Source organism: Rhagoletis pomonella, unplaced genomic scaffold (genome assembly GCF_013731165.1).
Source record: "Rhagoletis pomonella isolate Grant_MI unplaced genomic scaffold, Rhpom_1.0 Rhpom_scaffold_00004, whole genome shotgun sequence".
In the NCBI taxonomy this organism is placed as follows: Eukaryota; Metazoa; Arthropoda; class Insecta; order Diptera; family Tephritidae; genus Rhagoletis; species Rhagoletis pomonella.
The window spans coordinates 24,996,760-25,015,109 of NW_023458558.1; the positions used below are offsets into that span (position 1 = coordinate 24,996,760).

Consider the following 18,350-nt stretch of genomic DNA (forward strand, 5'->3'; position numbering starts at 1 on the left):
TTGTATCCAAGCAGAAATGCAACTGAAGTTACGGTTAGATAAAAACAAAATCTGTTTTTATGTTATTATTTGTACACATTTCTTTAGTTTGACGAATGACAAAAAAAAACGCCAAAGAAATGTTCAAGAAGAATTTATTGAGCCAAATTATCTTCAGCAGTACGATGTTCTTAAGAATTTTGATACGGTTTCTACTATGGTTTGCTAAAGTTTTTTTGTGAAGAGTACATGGTACCCTTGTTTTCAATGGAAATACATATATGCCTGTTCCAATATTTCGTAAGGAAAAAGTGAGACAGCAGCGTGTAAAATATCTGATGTCCACTACTATTCACATACACGGAATAATAGCAATTTATTTCTTGACCGTTTTCTTAAAACGTCCGTTCTCAGCTTTATACATTGAAATAAGCAAAATAAGCAATTCCAAGCAAAAGCTCAAACTTTTCGGTCCAGAGGTTTAGGGCCCCTGTCTGGCATTTAGCCACGTTCCTATTTTTTGGAAGATACTTAGTCAGATTGCTCTAGCTTCAAAAAGATGAAATGCCAATTGCATAATTTTAATTTAACAAAATATAAAATATATTTCAAAATGTTTCTTTATAACAGAACAGAGAACAGTTTAATTGAATTATTTATCTTCTTGAATTATCTTAACGCATCTCCCTGTATTGGATATCGTCTGAGTTTTGTTACACGAGAATGTTCAAGTACACATACGTAAGTACTACTACATACAAATAGGAGTGGGCGAAAATGATGCTGTTGACAGACAGATCAAAATAGAACTTGGCTTAAGTTGCAAGTGAAACGCTTTAGGTATTTTTAAAGCGGAACATCTATGTATGTAATGTTGAAAGCTACAAGTTCATGGTTAAGTGGCAAATGTTGGCGTTTTGATGATATAACGGATTTCAGGCATATGGTGCTTCATATATGTATAAAGATACGCGCTGCTTTGCCTACATCATGGCATGGTTGTATGTATGTATATTAGGGTGGTCCAAAATCACATGTGGGGGAGTTTTATAAATGGAAAAACAGTTAAGTATATACATTTAGAACAGCCTTAAAGCGCATGGAATTTTCCATGCATTTTATATGGGAAAGACCACATTATCGTAAAAATGGTACGGAATTCTTGAAAGACAATATTTTTGGATTGGAAGACTCAGTTTCTCTTTAGGAAACATCCGATAACAATACGAAATTTTTTATTTAACCATATTTTAGTAAGAACTACTTATTTTTTTATTGGTCCCCCAAAAACCCCAATAAATGCAATTAAATTAAATATGTAATTAAAAAGTTAATAGTCAAAACTTGCCAATATGTGGGTGGCTTATAAACGTGATACACACTTTATGAAGCGTTAGGCACTCCGCACCGCACATTAAGCTCCTAATCACAGTAATGTAATCGTTTCGGCATACAAACGTATAAAGCTTTTATGCCGAACCCATGTATTTCAATGAAGCTCTGTAGATTACGATTCAAAATCATGTTTGCGCCTAATCATAAAAGCTTCATGAATCGAAGCGCCCAACATTGTAAGGCGCTTGTAGTTTTGAAATCGTCATTTGTTTATTTTTTGGGTTTGAAATAAAATTTATTTGTCAATTCAATAGAAAATAATTGGAAATGAACAATTTCGTGCTAAAATTCGTGCAAATTGCATTAAACCACAAGCGCTTATGCAATATTTCGGAACAGAAATATTTGCGGAATGGCGTGTTGCGAAAGAACGGCCAAAAAATTTGTTATGTGTAGAAAGTGTTTATTAGCTGGTGACTTATGCAGGGCGTGCAAGTGTGCAGAAGTCGAGTCGTCATGCATTCGTTTCGGTATGATGAAACGATTACTTTACTTTGATTAGGCGCGTAATGTACCGAGTGCCTTACGATGCAGAAAGTGTTAGACGATATTTTTATCAGAGTAAATTAGAAATTGTTAAATTTCCAAGAAAATTTAAAGTTTTTACACTTTGGCGGGAGTTCGAAAAAAAAACGTCAAATTTTTTATTTGCTCGACTTTAACTATGAATAAGTTTGCAGGAGCGTATATATGCAAAAATCGTGAGAGCCTTTTTCTGGAATCTCGCAATTAGCTACAACTAAATCTTAATAATAAGAGCTACATTTTTAGCAGACGTCTTTTTTCACTGTCCCAAAAATACTTCTCAAGAAAGAAAATAGCCGATTTTTTTTTAATCAGTCTAATATACATACATATTTGCGTGCATGTTTGTCTGTTGTAATCGTTGCTTTCATGTGTGGCTAGTAAATGGTAGAGATATGTATAAACGTTACAAATGATTATGATTATAATAATTGTGCTTGGGATACAGAATTTAGAAAATACATACATCGTCACCTGAAATGCAAAGAGATGTAACAATATCGTAAATGAAATGGAAAAAGTCGTTACTAATATTTTATTTTATTTATATAAAATTATGTGTGGAGTTGTAATTCGTTGAAATCCATCATATCAATCAAAAAGTGAGTTTTGAACTTTTTATTAGTTACAAAACCTACTTTGTATATATTTGTATTCTGCACTTCACAAATTCTTTTTCGAATCGAATATATTGAATATTTTGAGTCTCCATGGCCTTTGACCCCTTTGGGACACGCCTTAAACGACTCCAATCGGCACCAAAATCTATGTGTTATATGTGATATCTGTAACCATTATATTACCGATTGAGGCTGAAAAAATCGTTCATTTGCTTTTTTAAGGACACCCCTAATGTACATGTATGTGCTCCTCTTGTGCGTGTTTTGTTAAATTTTTGCTAAACAAATTTTCCAATTTCTCTTTTCTAGTTTTTTACTATGCATAAGGAATGTTAATCCCGGGATTCCGACCTTTTTAAGGTCTCCAAAATCCCGGGATTTTCGGGATTTGTAATTTGCACTGATGGCAATAATAGAAACTCCTTTTCTTGACCAGTATGGGCTATATTTCTTTTTTATTCAGTAATTAATATTTTTTTATAAATGTCTACATGCATATAAAACCGCGCGATAGTCAATTTTGAACACAAATCCAAAATAGTTGCGAAACCATGGTCCGCATATAGTAAAATTTCGTTTTTAGTTTTTCACTCTGACGTCAGTAATTCAAAAATGATTTAAAAAATTCAGAGAAATGTGCTTAGTGAAGGAGTATGGGTATCAAATGAAGATGGAAATCCAGTAGGATTTAAACAAATTCAAGTTTTTTTGTCCAGAAGGACTGGTAAGTATTGAAAATGTTCTTTTAAAAATTTTATCCTTGAAATTTCACAATATATGCTTTTGAAAAAATTATATGCTTAGGGCTTATATAAACTCGATGACATCCTCGAATTTCGTCCTTCTAACTTTATCAGCTTAAAAAATTACCTATTCGGCCTTGTGAATACAAAAAATTTTAATTTTTTAAATTCAAAATAAATTCCTCTTGAATTTGGTACCCATATTTTTATTCTAAATTGCATTGAATTTTTTAAATAATTTTTGGAATTAATAATATCTTTGAAATTACAAAGTTATTTAAAATAAATCCCGACGTCAGAGAAAAAAAATAAAATCACCACTTTAAATAAAAAAAAGTAGGTTTCCAACCGATTTATTTATTCTTTATTTTACGGTAGGAGAGCTTTCCAAACAATATACAGAGCAATTTTTTCGATTTAGGTTGTTGATTGTTGTTGTAATGAATCCCGGAACTGATCCCAGGTTCCCGTGATTGTCATAAAGACATCCCGAAAATCGCGGGATCGGAGAAAGCTGAAAAATCAACAACCCTAGTATGTATACCATATGTACATATTTATGTTACTGTCTCTTCAAATATTGACGACATAACTGGTAACAGCACGTTGCGACATCACTAAGCTTCTAACGAAACGTTGACGTTGTGGCACAACGTCGCCGACTCGGAGTTGCATAAAAGAGCAATTTGAAGGCAACGGCGATGACAACAAAATATGTATGTATGGATGTGTGTAAGCAACCTGCAATCCAGACGAAGTATGTTGATGCTACGTGCGCGGATTGGCAGCAGCAACAACAACGGAAGGTGAACGGCTCCGAGAACGAAACCGTTGCAGGCATTGACTTGGTTACTGTTGTTGACAACTTATATATGTATGTATGTACATGCACATTTGTTGCAGTTGCCGCTACGATTATGATTTAATTTTTCCATAGTTGATTTTATCGGCTTGTCGCTATGTATGTACATAAATGCACACATACATTTATTATGTACATACATACATATGTACTACGTCGTACTTAAGTTCATTTCGTAATGTCAATGCGGCTGTGGCAAGTTGTTGCCATTCTTGCTGTCGACAGCCATTCTTGTTTGCTGCAGCGAATTGAATGCATTGCGCACGTTTTGGCGCTATCATTTTTGCCGGATGTGGCTGTTGCTGTTTGTCCTTTTTGGCTGCTATTGCATATCTACTCTCTATAAGCCAAGGTGAATCTTATGCAAACACCCATACTCGAATACATATAGATACACACATACATAGCTTGTGGTGGCATGCCACTTCAACTTTCCTCACTCGTGGCCCGATGCACCAAAACAGGAAATGTGCCAACTATTAGTGGCATTTATTTATTCATTAAGTGCAGTTAGACACCAGGAGAAGCACTAATTGCTGCACTTATGTGTGCAAACACAGAGAATGTATGCGAGCGTGCGCTTCAACATATACATACAACGAATACTCACATCTTGGCATGCCACGGATTGGAGGAACGCTGCTCACGTAATAGTGACGCCTTCCCACCATCAGACTCTTGCTCGCTGTGCTTGCAGCCAATTGTGATTGGCATCCCCTTAGGGGGAGTGCTAGCGAATTAAAGCCTAAATTAACTCGTTCTTAGATTAAGAGCAACATTATGCACTTGCGTGGCATTGCGTAATACAGAATATCTACGTGCAGTTGTTGTTGGCATATTGGCCATCACACACACACACATTTCATTGGTAAGCCTTCTTTCTATAATTTTCATTTTTACACAGGTGTTGAAATTTAATTTAAGCAAGGTGAGAATTGAGTATTTTAGATCGTGTTAGTTGGAAGAAAGAAATATGATCGCTTGGCGTGTATTACCTCGTATCCGCTTAATGCAATACCAACTACATACATACATATGTATGTATAAGTTAGTTCGAAAATTTCACCAAATGATTTTCCAAATGAACTTACAGATAGAGGAGGTATTACGCACCAAGCGACGATATGTTAATGTTTTTAACTTTCTAATAGCCTTTTAGTGTCTTAAACGCTTAAACGACCTCACGACAGCCCTTTCTGCGCACGAAAATGACTCAGGTTTTACCAACCAACCAAGCGCACTTGTTTCGGCGATATAACCAGAGCAAGTTTCGCTGATCTAAAATGCTGACGGTTGCATGATATTGGAGTTCGGCAATGACATTAAGGCCTGCGCTCTCGAGAGGAAAAGGCTATGTCTCCGATATATGTATATTCTTCGTCGCGAGGATCCTAAACCTCCACTCCTCACCATTGTGAATGACCTAAAAATCCTAGGGGTTACTTTTAACGCCCTGCGTTCTTTCCCAGCGCAATTGGCGATCAAATGCCGAAGCAACACTCCAAAAAACAAAACATGAAAAAAATGTTATGTTATCAGCGGTCGCCCTTCGGCAGGCAGTGGCAAACCTTCGAGTGTAGATCTGTATTGAAAAAGCTTCTCGTAAATTTACTTCTGCCATTAGGAGGCGGCGTTCAACTGTAGTTCTCTCCGTTTGTGTTATAACATTAAGGTGCACACCACAAATTGGAGGAGAAATTCGTTTTTTTTTTTTTTTTGTGTCGTGATGTAGTATGTAATTATTTGATTTGCTGAAGCTACCGAGATGATTTCTTTTTTACCGACTTCAAAAAAAGAAGGCGGTTATCAATTCGACGGAATATTTTTTTCGTGTATGTTACCGCATAACTTTGGACTACGTTAACCAATTTCTATAATTATTTTTTAAAGGTAGGTTGGTGCCTCAAAGGTGTCCCATACTAATTTGGTTTACATCCAATCATTGTATTATGATGAAATTAACAGTACTCACAAATTTTTATATGCGAATTGAAGTCGGTTTTGTTTTTTGCTTAAAAATTACTTGTTAGTGTAGGTTTTAAAATTTTCAAATATTACTCCCTTTTAAATCAACAAGCAAACTTTCTGAATTCCCCGCAATAAATCTTAAATTGTCGAGCAAAACTAAATTGGCTAAAAATAAATCAATATATACATAAATGGATTAAATATTAATTAAAAAAAAAGCAAAAAGTCATACAAACAATAGAAATTGAATAATTTAATGACATTTGCTTTTGTAATGCACTATGCACTTTTGTGATCTCGCCGCTTTTGTTATCTACTAAAAAAATGTCAAATGCATTTCACGTTTGTTTTTTTTTAGCTCATTTAAATTTAAATCTGAGTGTTTATGTGGAAGCCAAAAACATTGTTCGCTTGCCATTTGTATAATTTTAAATAAATGTAAATTAATACTTTGATGTTATACTTATTTAGAATTTTCAAGCTGAAATTTAAATTATCGTTTTTAATTTTACAATACAAAAGCAAGCATATAATCAAACTGATTTATAGCACTATGACTGTGGGTGTGGATATGTGTTATATTAATGATATTTTTTCACACTCAGAATGAAGTCATCGTGTTTATAAGCATAAGTATAAGTGTGCACACATACATACATGCATATTATGAATAAAAAAATTTCTACATACATACATACTTATTTTTGAAGATCTGATAAACTGCCAAAACTCATTAAGTGGCTCTCACAACTTGGAAAAGTTTTGAAGTGGGTCTGAAAAAAATTGTCTTAACTCTAGATCTGAGAGTTAGGCTTTTGAATTGTACATGCATGGTATGTTTGTATGTAGGTACATATTGCACATTAAACAAATAATGAAGTCGCCCTAACGCAAAACGTGTATTTTAATTTTGCAGTGACAATTACCTACTAAAAATACATGTGTAGATTTGAATTTAAGATAACACCAATTTTGTGAATATTTTTTCTGATCATGCTCGTATGTGAAACGCATATTGTTGAGCGTTGATAAAATTCGTTGTTAATTTAGATTTTTCAACCCAATTTTAATTAATTTTTGTCGAAAAAATATTTATTTTTCATATATCCAGCGAATTGAACAAAGTTCAAAAAAAAACAATGCAAATAAAAAAAATGAGATATACATATATGTACATAGAAATGCATAAATTTTACTCACCATTTGATAGTTTTTCTATATCCCGCTGATTTATGGCACCATTAGTGTTTTAGTGGTAGGCTTGAAACAGTTGTTATTCCACTATTACACCAATGTTTTTATGAACTTTTAATAAAGTAGAAAAATGTCAAACAACCATTGGTTATTTATTTTCTAGTGCTACCAATTAATGAAGCACTTATTTTGTTTCTTTTAAGCCCATAAATTTGTGATTTTTTTTTTTTTTTTAATTGAAGTTACTCTTTAGCGTGAATTTAATTTTTTTTGCTGTTTGAATTGTAGTGCATCGGAAATTATGTTTTAATTTGAACACATATGCATACAGTTTTTTCAGTTTTTCATTCAATTTTGTTTGAAAACTTTATTTTGGCTTTGTCGTGGAAATTAATTTCTTTCAATTTTTTAGTTTTTCAATGCATTACTAATTCACCCATGACGAGTTAATACCTGCGCCTGAAACATGAAAGATACCTAAATTATAATAATGTTGCTTGATAGCTTCTTTTATTACATATTATAATTATCTGGTACCGAATATAACCGTTAAATATCAAAATTTTTATTTTTAGATCATTGCAGGATCGGTTTTTTTTTAGTTTTATTTTTCCAGTCCAATTTAATAGTTATTTTATGATTCTTTTTTTAATCAATTTAACCGTTATAATGGAGACAACGCTTTTATGACCGACTAAATCTTTTACTATTTACAAAATTAAATCTGAAAGTATCAGTTACAATATGATCGAAAAAATATAAGTCCGAAAATAGCGATAATTCTTGATCGAAAAATAGGAATCATAAAATAACGGCTAAATTTTAAAGGAAAAATTTAAATCCAATTTTAACGGTTAAATTATGGTTTTATACCCAAGGACACTTCTGAACTAGGATATCAATTACAATTCATTTGTAACAGCCAAAAGGCATCGAAATAGATATAGACGTAGATATAAATATATATAAATGACAACGAATGTTGAAATATCTGAACGAAATTTGGTATGTATTAAGGTTGAATTTTATCCAGATCAGGTTGGTATTGAAAATGCATAAAATCGGACAGTACTCACGCCTGGCTTTCATATAACGGTATTTTTGAAAAATGCTAAAACTACCATATTTCCGTAAATACCCGATCAAAATTTTTGAATGTTTTTGTGTGTGTATGCATATAAATTTTGTTGTTGTTTTATGTGGATGAAAATGCTTAACACCCTCGGAAAACAAAATTGAAAAAATAAACATTAAATTTTAACGACCTGAAATTTTCATTTATTATACAAAAATTAATGGGCTATAAAATTGAGTTCTCGAAAATTTTCTAAAAATTCCATTTATATTTTCTGTAGTTATCTAAACCAGTTTAAAATTTTGTTGTTAGTTTTGGAAGTTTTACTAATTTTTGGGAACTTTGTGCAAGCTTTGAAACGTTAACTTATTTGGTTTCTTAGATAGGTCGAACAATATATTAAATTAAACTATTAAAAAAAATTAACATAAGTTGCAAACAATTTTTTGAATTTTGATGATATTATTTTGATCTCAACTTGGTGAATATATGTAATTAAAGTTTTTTTTTTGTGAAGAACGACGGCAACCGGTCGAGCCCTTAGAGGTGTGCATTATCACCAATTAAAAGCAAGGTTCGACTCTTGTTTTTTCTAATGGAGTTCTTTCTGGTGTTTTATATCATCTGACCTTTTTCAAATAATTTTTGGACTCGAAAAATTTTAGGGTTTTAACTTTAAACCTAACAAATTTGTATGCGTTTTATAGTTTTTTTTATTTTTTTTGTAGTTTAAATAACTCTCAAATCAAATGATAGAATACATATCGTCACTAGTTACGAATAAACGAGGTGAGTTCAAAAGTTGACCGCGAAAAAAGACGCGTGAAAATTTTAGGCAAAGCGAGACGCGTTAACCTATTGACGGCAACTTAAAATTATTTTCGCGGGCAACCATGTGTCCGGGTGTAATAGTATAAAAATTTCCCAAAGTGGTTTTGGGGAATGATCAATTCCCAAAAAGGAATTACTTCTTGTACCGCAATAAAAAAATAATAATAAATATAACTGAAAGTCCTCTCAACTAGTGCAGTGTCAAGCGAAAATAATTAAAAAAAATTTATTAAGTCTCGCACGTAGATATTTATCGCCTTGAAGAGCAGGCTTGATTTTGGACCCTTTAAAAACAGTCAACAGCATTACTCTTTATTAAGTATAAGGTTCCAATTTTTAAATTCGAGTACTAAATAAAATAAACGTTATTAAAACATATTAAATTACTGACATTCATCTTTTGATTTGTGTACCTAAATCACCTAACTAGGTGCCCAAATTATTTCTTAGCTTTTTCACATTCGCAACATCCCTAGTATCAATAAATGTTTACGCGTATTTCTTCGCCGAGATTGTTTCACACGTCCTTTTTTCTAGTGACGATGCCTATATGATTTGCATCAATAGCCTTTGTAAACGTACAGAAAATTTTTGCGTAGCTTTTCAAGAGTTTTCGGATATTTTTTCATACAGAATTTCAACGAATTCATAACTGTCAATACGTAAGTATTGGCTTTAATACCCAAACTTTTAATTTTGTATGCACAAAAGAGTTTTTATTTACACTAAATTCTCATCCCAGAAGATATTTTAGGTAGGCCTTCTTAAGTAAAGCCATTCTGAGAGGCCTAGCCAAGAAGGGCTGAAAAAAGTGCTTCCTTGCATGCCTTCTAGAAGGGCTCCTCCGCTTACAATTTACGCGAATGCATAACTTTATATTATTTGGCATTACAAATTTGCAAGTTGCAGTAACGCATATTTGATATAAACCTTAGGCAAATGCTACAAAGATGTATAATTTTTATAAATTAAAGAAGCAACTTTAAAAGGACTCCACCAAAAGGCCTTCTGAAGTACGTCCTATAAAAACCCTTGTGGAAGGCCTTCCATGGTTAGCGAAAAAAGAAGCCCTTCAATTTGTGCCACTGCATACAAAAAAGAAAGGAGAAAGGAATGTAGAATGGAATGCCCGCCCTTGCCAGAAAGGCCTTTCGGAAGGGCTTTCAATTCCTGAAATTATCTACTGGGATTGTCTGGGTTATCTCGTGATTGTATGAGTCTCATTACCTAACAGTATCCAATGCTTATTATAATTATTTAAGAATTCTAAAAGGTTAGCCATAAAAATCACCGGCACTTGCAACACAACAACTTTGCTTTCAAAGCTGCTCGCCATCAGCTATGGTTTTATTACAATAAGCAGCGATGCGTTTCAAATTCGTTTTTTTTTTTTGTCAGCTCATTTCAAAAGGCCAATTCAATGGCAAACAAATCCGTGTGAATGAAGTGACGCAACAGAAAAACACTTGAAACCGCTGAAGCTACAACATTTCAATACCTACAAGTATCGCCAATGTAAACGACACCAGCATGCAAACATTTAGAAATATAAAATTCAGTTTGTTTTATTTTCAAATCACAAATGCATATTTATGCATTTTTATTGTATGTATATTCCTTTGGAATTGTTTTGACTTGCTCACTTTCATATAGATAAATACATACACATGTGTACGCACGTATTATTAAACATTGTATTGAATTACCATTAAATGCCACAAAACACTTTGCAACAAAATCTCGAATTTTACCGGCACAAAGTAAGAGTATTTATGTGAGTACACATGCACCTAATTTATACATAGTTACATATGTATGTATGTAAGTCATATTTTACTTCACAAGCGAACACAAAACGCCTACTCAACGCTAAACAAACTCGGCAACCACAGCGCACGTAATGAAGCGTACACAATGTCAGCGACACGCAATTGCAACTGTATCTGACAGACGTCAATCAATCACTGTGCGGCACGCAGCTAAGCACCCGTTCACTAACGCACCGAACGCACTTGCACCGGCAACTACAACCGGTCGCCGGTATTTGCACTGTTGCTGCTTCTGCTTCACCGCCAAATTTGCACTAAAACCGCGCTGCACTTGAATGAACCCCAAACGTCACTTGTCGTCGTACGTAATCGGACTCCAACTAGTATTTGCATGCACTGACTTTAGCGAACGCCAACCACAACCGGCATGTGGAGTCTATCCACCGTTCTAGGCTTTCTGCTGCTTGGCTGCGAGCCAAAAAAAAACCGTCTGTCTATTTACCGCCAACGAACCGTCGCGCGCGAGATACAAACTGCAACTGAATTTGGACAATTCAAGTTAAACCATAGCCCCCAAACAAGCAGCAGCAGCCGCAAAAGCAGCAGAGGCTACACGAAACAGCAGTGGAGCTGTGGAACGAGTTGGCGCTCAAGCGTCGAACAACTGTTCTCTCCACTTGAATGTTTTGAATGTTGCTGCGCGTAGTTGGAGAGTTGGATACTTATGTACGTATGTGGCTGTTGAGTAGTGGATCGTAAATTAACGGTTTTGTTTAGGAACATTTGTAAATGTTGATAGCCACTTCTTGTACATATCAAAAGTTGATCACGAAAAAAGACGCGTAAAAAAACTTCTGCGAAGAAAGTTTACGGCGAAGAAAGGCGCGTAAACTTATTTTCGCGGTCAACAATGTTTGCGGGTGTAATAGTATATAATATCCCCAAAGAGGTTTTGGGGAATGATGATGAAGTGACCGTTCTTGGCCAGGTATAAATAAATCTATTCTTACGCGTCTTTCTTCGCCGTCAACTAGGTTTACGCGTCTTTCTCCGCCGACGTTTTTATTAAGCGTCTTTTTTCGCCGTCAAAACACTCGCGCGTCTTCATTCGTGTCTAGTGACGATATGTATTTGGATTCGTTACACTTTAGAAAAAAAAAAATTAGAAAAAAATACCAAAAATATTTTAGGGGGACGTGTTGGTTACCTTATAGAGCGCCATAGGTTAGCTGTACAATGTTTTGAAAAATTCCAGGTATGTAAAAAATGTATAAGCAGAGGATCCATTTCGGATCTTTTAAAGCGAAGAATGTCCAGATTTTCAAGGCCTTCGGATTCAGCTTTACTTGAAAATTTACATGACATTATAAAGACAGAGTACAAAATTAATGAAAATGACTTAAACAAAGAAAAGTCAAGCCTCACAATCGATGAGATCGGGTTAAATTCATTAAGAGTGCGGGCAATTGGAGCATTTCGCCCAATATTTATTTTATTATTATTTCAAAAGTGTGCGAATGTCGAAGTTCTCTTCCTGGCAGCACAATCAATATCATACCTGTAGTATACATGAAAGTTCAAGAAAGTACTGACCTTCTACTTTCTAGAGGTTTAAGATTTGAAAGAAATAAACAAGCATTATATGATGAATGAGGATGAGTGAATCATAAAGACTGCTAAGCAGCAGTGATAACCTTTTAGCATAAAATAAAGGAAATATAAACTTTTCAAAGCTGAGGTAATTTTTTCTTCTTAAGGAAGGAAGGGGTATTTGGCCCCATTGTCGGAAAATTCAGCCTCCACAATAAAACGTCCGGTAAGGGTGATCGACTTCGCCGGGGCCCGAAACATGGTAGTATTCAGTACATGGGTTCAAGGGTAAAAAGATACATCAAGCTATTTAGCACGCTTCCAGTGTTTCAGACGTCCGTACACTCCAAGGCGAGCATGTGGGACCGTTAAAGATACGGTGACAACATTTCTGTGGCCGAAAATCGGGACATTTCCAAAGCATCGAATCCGAACATACAATTTTGTTTTTAGAATAAAAATATTAATACAGTTTTATTTAAAACGGAGAGAAATATTTATTATTTTTAATGAAAATATAGCTTAATGTCTAAAAAAACATGTAAATCAATATTAAAAAATTTGTAGAACATTTATAAAATTCGACGAAACATTTTAATCAGATTTTCTAATGTTGTTTTGAGTATGCAGTGTACGAAAAATTGTCTTGGACCAGGGTACAGGTAGAGTCTTAATAAATGAATAAAGAAAATACTAATAATCGGGACTTAATCGGTACAAATATGAAAAATCGAGACACTTGCACGTTCCGACTTTCAAAAAATATTCAGCAAGAAAATTTTCTCAAAATCGGTACGGTCCGGCAAAATCGGTACGAATGGTCACCGTAGTTATAGGGAACTGAAGAGAGAAGCGGGACGTATTTTTTGCAATAAGAAGTGAGAGGCCGAAATACATATGTAAGTGCGAAGAGCTTGAAATGCTGGACGGCAAGAAAAACGCTCGAAAATTTTATCAAAGAGTTACGCGACGTACGGAAGTTTTTAAGACCAGGGCGAATTCCTGTGAGAAGAACGATGGCGACCTAGTGACCGATGTCCATAACGTACTTAGATGGAGTGAAAAGGACGAACTCAAGCCCCCAGTCGAAAATGACGGAGTCGATGTCCCACCACCTAACTTTGAAAAGTTACGAATAGCAATTACTCGGCTGAAAAACAACAAAACTAACCGCTTATCCAACGAATGGAATTTAAGTGGGCTCTGCCCAATCCACAAGAAAGGCGTCGCGCCATTACCGCCAACTACCGCGGGATCAGCCTTATAACCCTAGATTACATGGTGTTATCGCATGTATTGTGTGAAAGACTGAAGCCCACCATCAATGAACTGATTGGGCCTTATACATAAGTGTGGCTTTAGACCTGGCAAATCCACCACAGACCAGGTATTCACAATACGCCAAATCGTGGAAAAGACCCTCGAGTTTGTACTTCTAAAGATATATCTCCAGAAAATACCGAAAATTCGCTTCACACAATAATAATAATAATAATAATAGATGGGCGCTTACACATATGTTAGTGTTTGGCCGAGCTTCTCCTCCAATTTGTAGCGTGAGTCTTGATGTTGTCACACAAAGCGGAGGGACCTACAGTTTTACGCCGACTCCGAACGGCGATTGTATTTTTATGAGAAGGTGTTTTTCATGGCAGAAATACACTCGGAGGTTTGCCATTGCCTGCTGTTAAGAAAAAATCGTTTTTCTATATTTTTGCGATGTTGCTTTGACCAGGGTTTGAACCCAGGTGCTGCGGAGTTGAAGCGCTGCTGTTATTTAGCCCGACTTAAAATATAGGATACATTTAATCTCGATTAGGCAAGAGGGCGTGGCACCTCCCATACTCGTACAAACGGAACTTTTCATACTGCATTTCTCAGGAAATATTTTTGGTAGATTACTGGAACTTGGTATGGAGATATAAAAAATCACTCTCTACTCATGGATGAGGGCTGCTACCTTTAAAAAAAACCTAATTAAACTTTAATTGAGGGAGCTATTTATTTGAAAATTATATTAAAAAAGTGGATGTCAAGAGGCTTAAAAAAGCTGCAGTTTAATATATTTTTAAAAGGGTTGCCACCTGTTTGAAAAGTAAAATTTAAATTAACTATACGTAAGCCATCTGAAGAATTAGAAGATGGTTGTAAAACAAAATAATTTTTTTTATTGAAACTTTTTGGTTCAACATTTTCACCAACAAGTCACGTTTACGATTTCTATTGGCTCGCTCATCGGCTAAGTTATGGTTTGGGGGTCGTTTTCTGCTTTAATTAACCAAACAAAAGCGTTATGCCCGTGATGAAGTTCTTGAAATTCTCTAATTGTGTAACATTTCATAGAACGGTTAATCTCATAACGAAATATACTTGAAGAACATTTCCTCTTCACGAAAGAAATTTAATTGAAAATCATTTTTTTTTTACTTGAACTTATTACAGTAAAAGGCGCGCGATGATTTCGGCGGTTGATTTATCGGTGGTGATTTGAGATTTACCCCTGCACAACTTAACCCTGGTGTCTCCGAATGAAGCTTTTAGGCATAACAATACTGGAAAAAATCACATACACTGGGCCAATCGTAACACATAAAAATTCGATTAACTCAATGGTGCAACAGGTTTATTTATTCTGACAATCAACGCACCTCTTCTAACTTGGCGATTATTCGTAATGACTCCAGCGCCACTTGGCAGCTCTTTTTTGCAATAGTATTGCCTTTACCGTTACCGATACATATTTTGAATATTGGCCAAAGTGGTGCCAACTGGCGGGTGAATTTGTGAATCTACACTACCTGGAGAGTTACTCAAAAACACAAAAAAAAATCTTCCTTAAAATCCGTCCAAGCATTAAGGAGGATTTACTCACAAACACACAGATGAATTATATATACGTTTGTGCGGCGCTGTGCCCTCTTTTTAAATAGACCGTTTTTTTCCCTGAGTATAAGTTTGATTTCATATATCTCCACACCAAGTTCCAGTACTCTACCATGAACATACCCAGAGATATTCGGTATACAAAATTCGGTTTTATGGGAGATTTCACGCCCCCTCTATATATCTAACATTTTTTAGCCTATAATAATCCTTGGGACGTCTGAATCCGATACTGAGCTGTTGCGCCTTCTGAACGTGCCCAATAATTTAAATGAATTATTACAATATGGGAATCAATCAAAATGATTTTAAAAGGCGATAATTTCAAAACTACATGTAAAGGGTTTCCATCTGTTTAAAATCTCAATTGAGTTGAAAAAGTATGACAAGTGAGAAGGTTAAGAAAGTTTTAGTGTGAAAATATTTTGAAGAGGGTTAAACAAATTTTAAACATCCTGTTTTTGAATTGAAATTTCTTGAAATAAATTTTACTCAATGTAGCACGAAAATATTTCATACACTCAGCGAAGCGGGTGAGGGCGATCTAGTAAATAAATAAACCCTTTAAAGTTTCAAAAGTTCACTTTATAAACATAAAATTCACGAAAAACTCAAACATTTTTAACGGACTTAAAAAAGGCGGGAGATTATCAATTCGTCGGAATATATTTTCCTTTTTTTTGTTGCTACCGCATAACTTTGGACCACGTGAACCGATTTCCATAATTCTCGTATTTTTTTTTTATTGAAAGGATGATAACTCAACAGTCGTCAAGTAATTTGGTTTAGATTCGATTAATGGATCATGAAGGAATTAACGGTACTCCTAATTTTGTGTATGAGAATTAAAGTCGCTTGTATTTTTTGCTTAAAAATTGTTTGTTTAAAAAAAAGTTCTATAAATACAAGATGCACTCAACTTTCGAAAGTAATAAAAAAAATTTAAAAAATTATTTTAATAAAAATAGATTAATTAACTCCATGAAATTTTTGCGCCTTTATATTAATTTTCCTCGATTTTTGGTTTTCGATAGAGATGGTGATTTTTCACGTTTGCCTCATTTCTAGATATTTCGAATATCGAAAATATTAACTGAACGAACTCCAAATTGGCAAATTAAATCTTCGAATCCTTGTTAAGTATACATATATCAATGGTAAACCCTTTCAAGCTGTAGAGCAGGGATTTTTCGACTCTTTCCAACCAAAAGGTACATTCGGTACACCGAGCTCAATTTAGGTACAATTAGAAAATAGCCAAATAAGTATACATATTAAAGACCATGAGTTGCCCGCAAAAAAATTTAATAACATTTTTGTAAACAAGAAGAAATGTACATAAATTTTAACATGTCATTGCGGCAACAAGAAATCTAAACAAAGTAGCCACGTTCCTTTATTAAATTATTTAGCTTGCAACGTTGGATAAATTAGTCAAATTTTGAGTAAAATCGTATAGAATTCTTGAAATACAATATTTTTTTATCGGAAAACGTTGCTTCGGATTGTTTATTTTACCATTTTGAAATACAAGCGATATTTATGGATCCCCCATTGCATTTTTTGAGAAGTTTTAAGGGACCTGTAAGAAATATTTAACAATAAAAATGGTTAAATAAACAATTGGGTAATATTATTGAAAATCTTCATAAGAGAAACAAAGTTTTCCGATCGAGAAATATTTATTTTCAAGAATTCGATGCCATTTATACGAAAACTTGTTTCTTCGCCATATAAAATACATGGAAAACTTTGAGTGCTTTGAGCGACCCCTAAAAATTTTTGATTTCCAAAAAAACCTACTTTAGCATTAAAATTCCGACTTTTTGAGTTATTTCTGGCAAATTTTATTATTAAGGCTAGTATACAACGAAAAAGAGAGTAAAGTTATTGAGCACAAGGTTTGTTGAGTTTATTTTTGGTTAATTTACTATTAATCTCCAGTTTATTTACATTAGTGTGTGCTGACTATGGTTGCCGTATGTCATTTTTCGTTTGTACCATAATTGCCCTTTAAATATACCAAAATAGATAAAAATGCAGCAAGCTGTTGAAATTAGAATTTTATAATTTTAAATGTACATTTGTAGCGTTCACATAAATGTTCATTTGTAGATATCTACTAATTTTTTTCATGAAGGATGGGTGTTTGGAGGATATTCCCTTATTTTTGAATGTGCCATGATGTGGTATCACAAATAATTTTGAGAAAAATATTTCATTCATTCCGATATAATTTATTTGTATTTTAAAAAGGTTTTTCGATTGCAAAAGTATGCAATTGTCTAAAATGCAAAATCGGGGAAAATGTACCAAACAGAAATTAAATTGCCAAATGACCCACCAGTGGCAACTGTGGAAGTGATCAGCTGTTTTGAAGGCCGCTAGTTTTTGTTAAATTTTGCGTTCTCGCACTTCTGTGAATATAATGTCTCTTTGAGAGCGAATGCTGCTAAATTCTAAGTATTTTTTCTGCTGGATAATTTTGTCCTCTCACACAACTTTTGTTTCATTTCTGTAAAGCTCCTAACGAAAATTCTAATTGCTCTTAATTTAACTTCCATTTTTGTTTCAGATTTAAAGTTTTGGCGTCCTTAAACTAAAAAAAGAAGCACCAAAAAAACGCACCAAGCACCAAACACGAAAATTTTCGCGCTTCGAATTAAGAAAAGCACAAAATTTAGTGCGAAAAGCACAGTGCCCGCTGGTGGTAGCAAAGGAACACGGAGGCCTCCACTGCGATGGAAAGACCAAGTGGAGAAGGACTTGACTTCACTTTGAGTCAGTCAGATGATGATAAGAGAAACGACTGGCGTACTTTGCTGAACTCGGCCTAAATCGCTTATGCGATTACAGCGCCAGATAAGAAGAAGATACATTCACTCTTGTGCCAATTTCAGTAGCTTCAGAAACCAT

At 34.3% G+C, this 18,350-nt stretch overlaps 1 protein-coding gene across 4 annotated transcripts in view; it reads right to left on the bottom strand.

The window, feature by feature from the left end:
• The window catches only part of LOC118737315 (uncharacterized protein DDB_G0283357), a 289,535-nt gene extending 278,056 nt beyond the window's left edge, over window positions 1-11,479 (bottom strand). For 2 of the 4 annotated variants that reach the window (XM_036467746.1, XM_036467743.1), the window contains exons 1-2: window positions 10,691-11,479; window positions 7,293-7,745 (exon numbers count right to left, since the gene is read on the bottom strand). The gene's annotated coding sequence lies outside the window, so the exon portion shown is untranslated. The remainder of the gene's footprint in view (window positions 1-7,292; window positions 7,746-10,690) is intronic. The other 2 variants (XM_036467744.1, XM_036467745.1) reach the window with 2 other exon arrangements.
• Window positions 11,480-18,350: the final 6,871 nt, after the last annotated feature.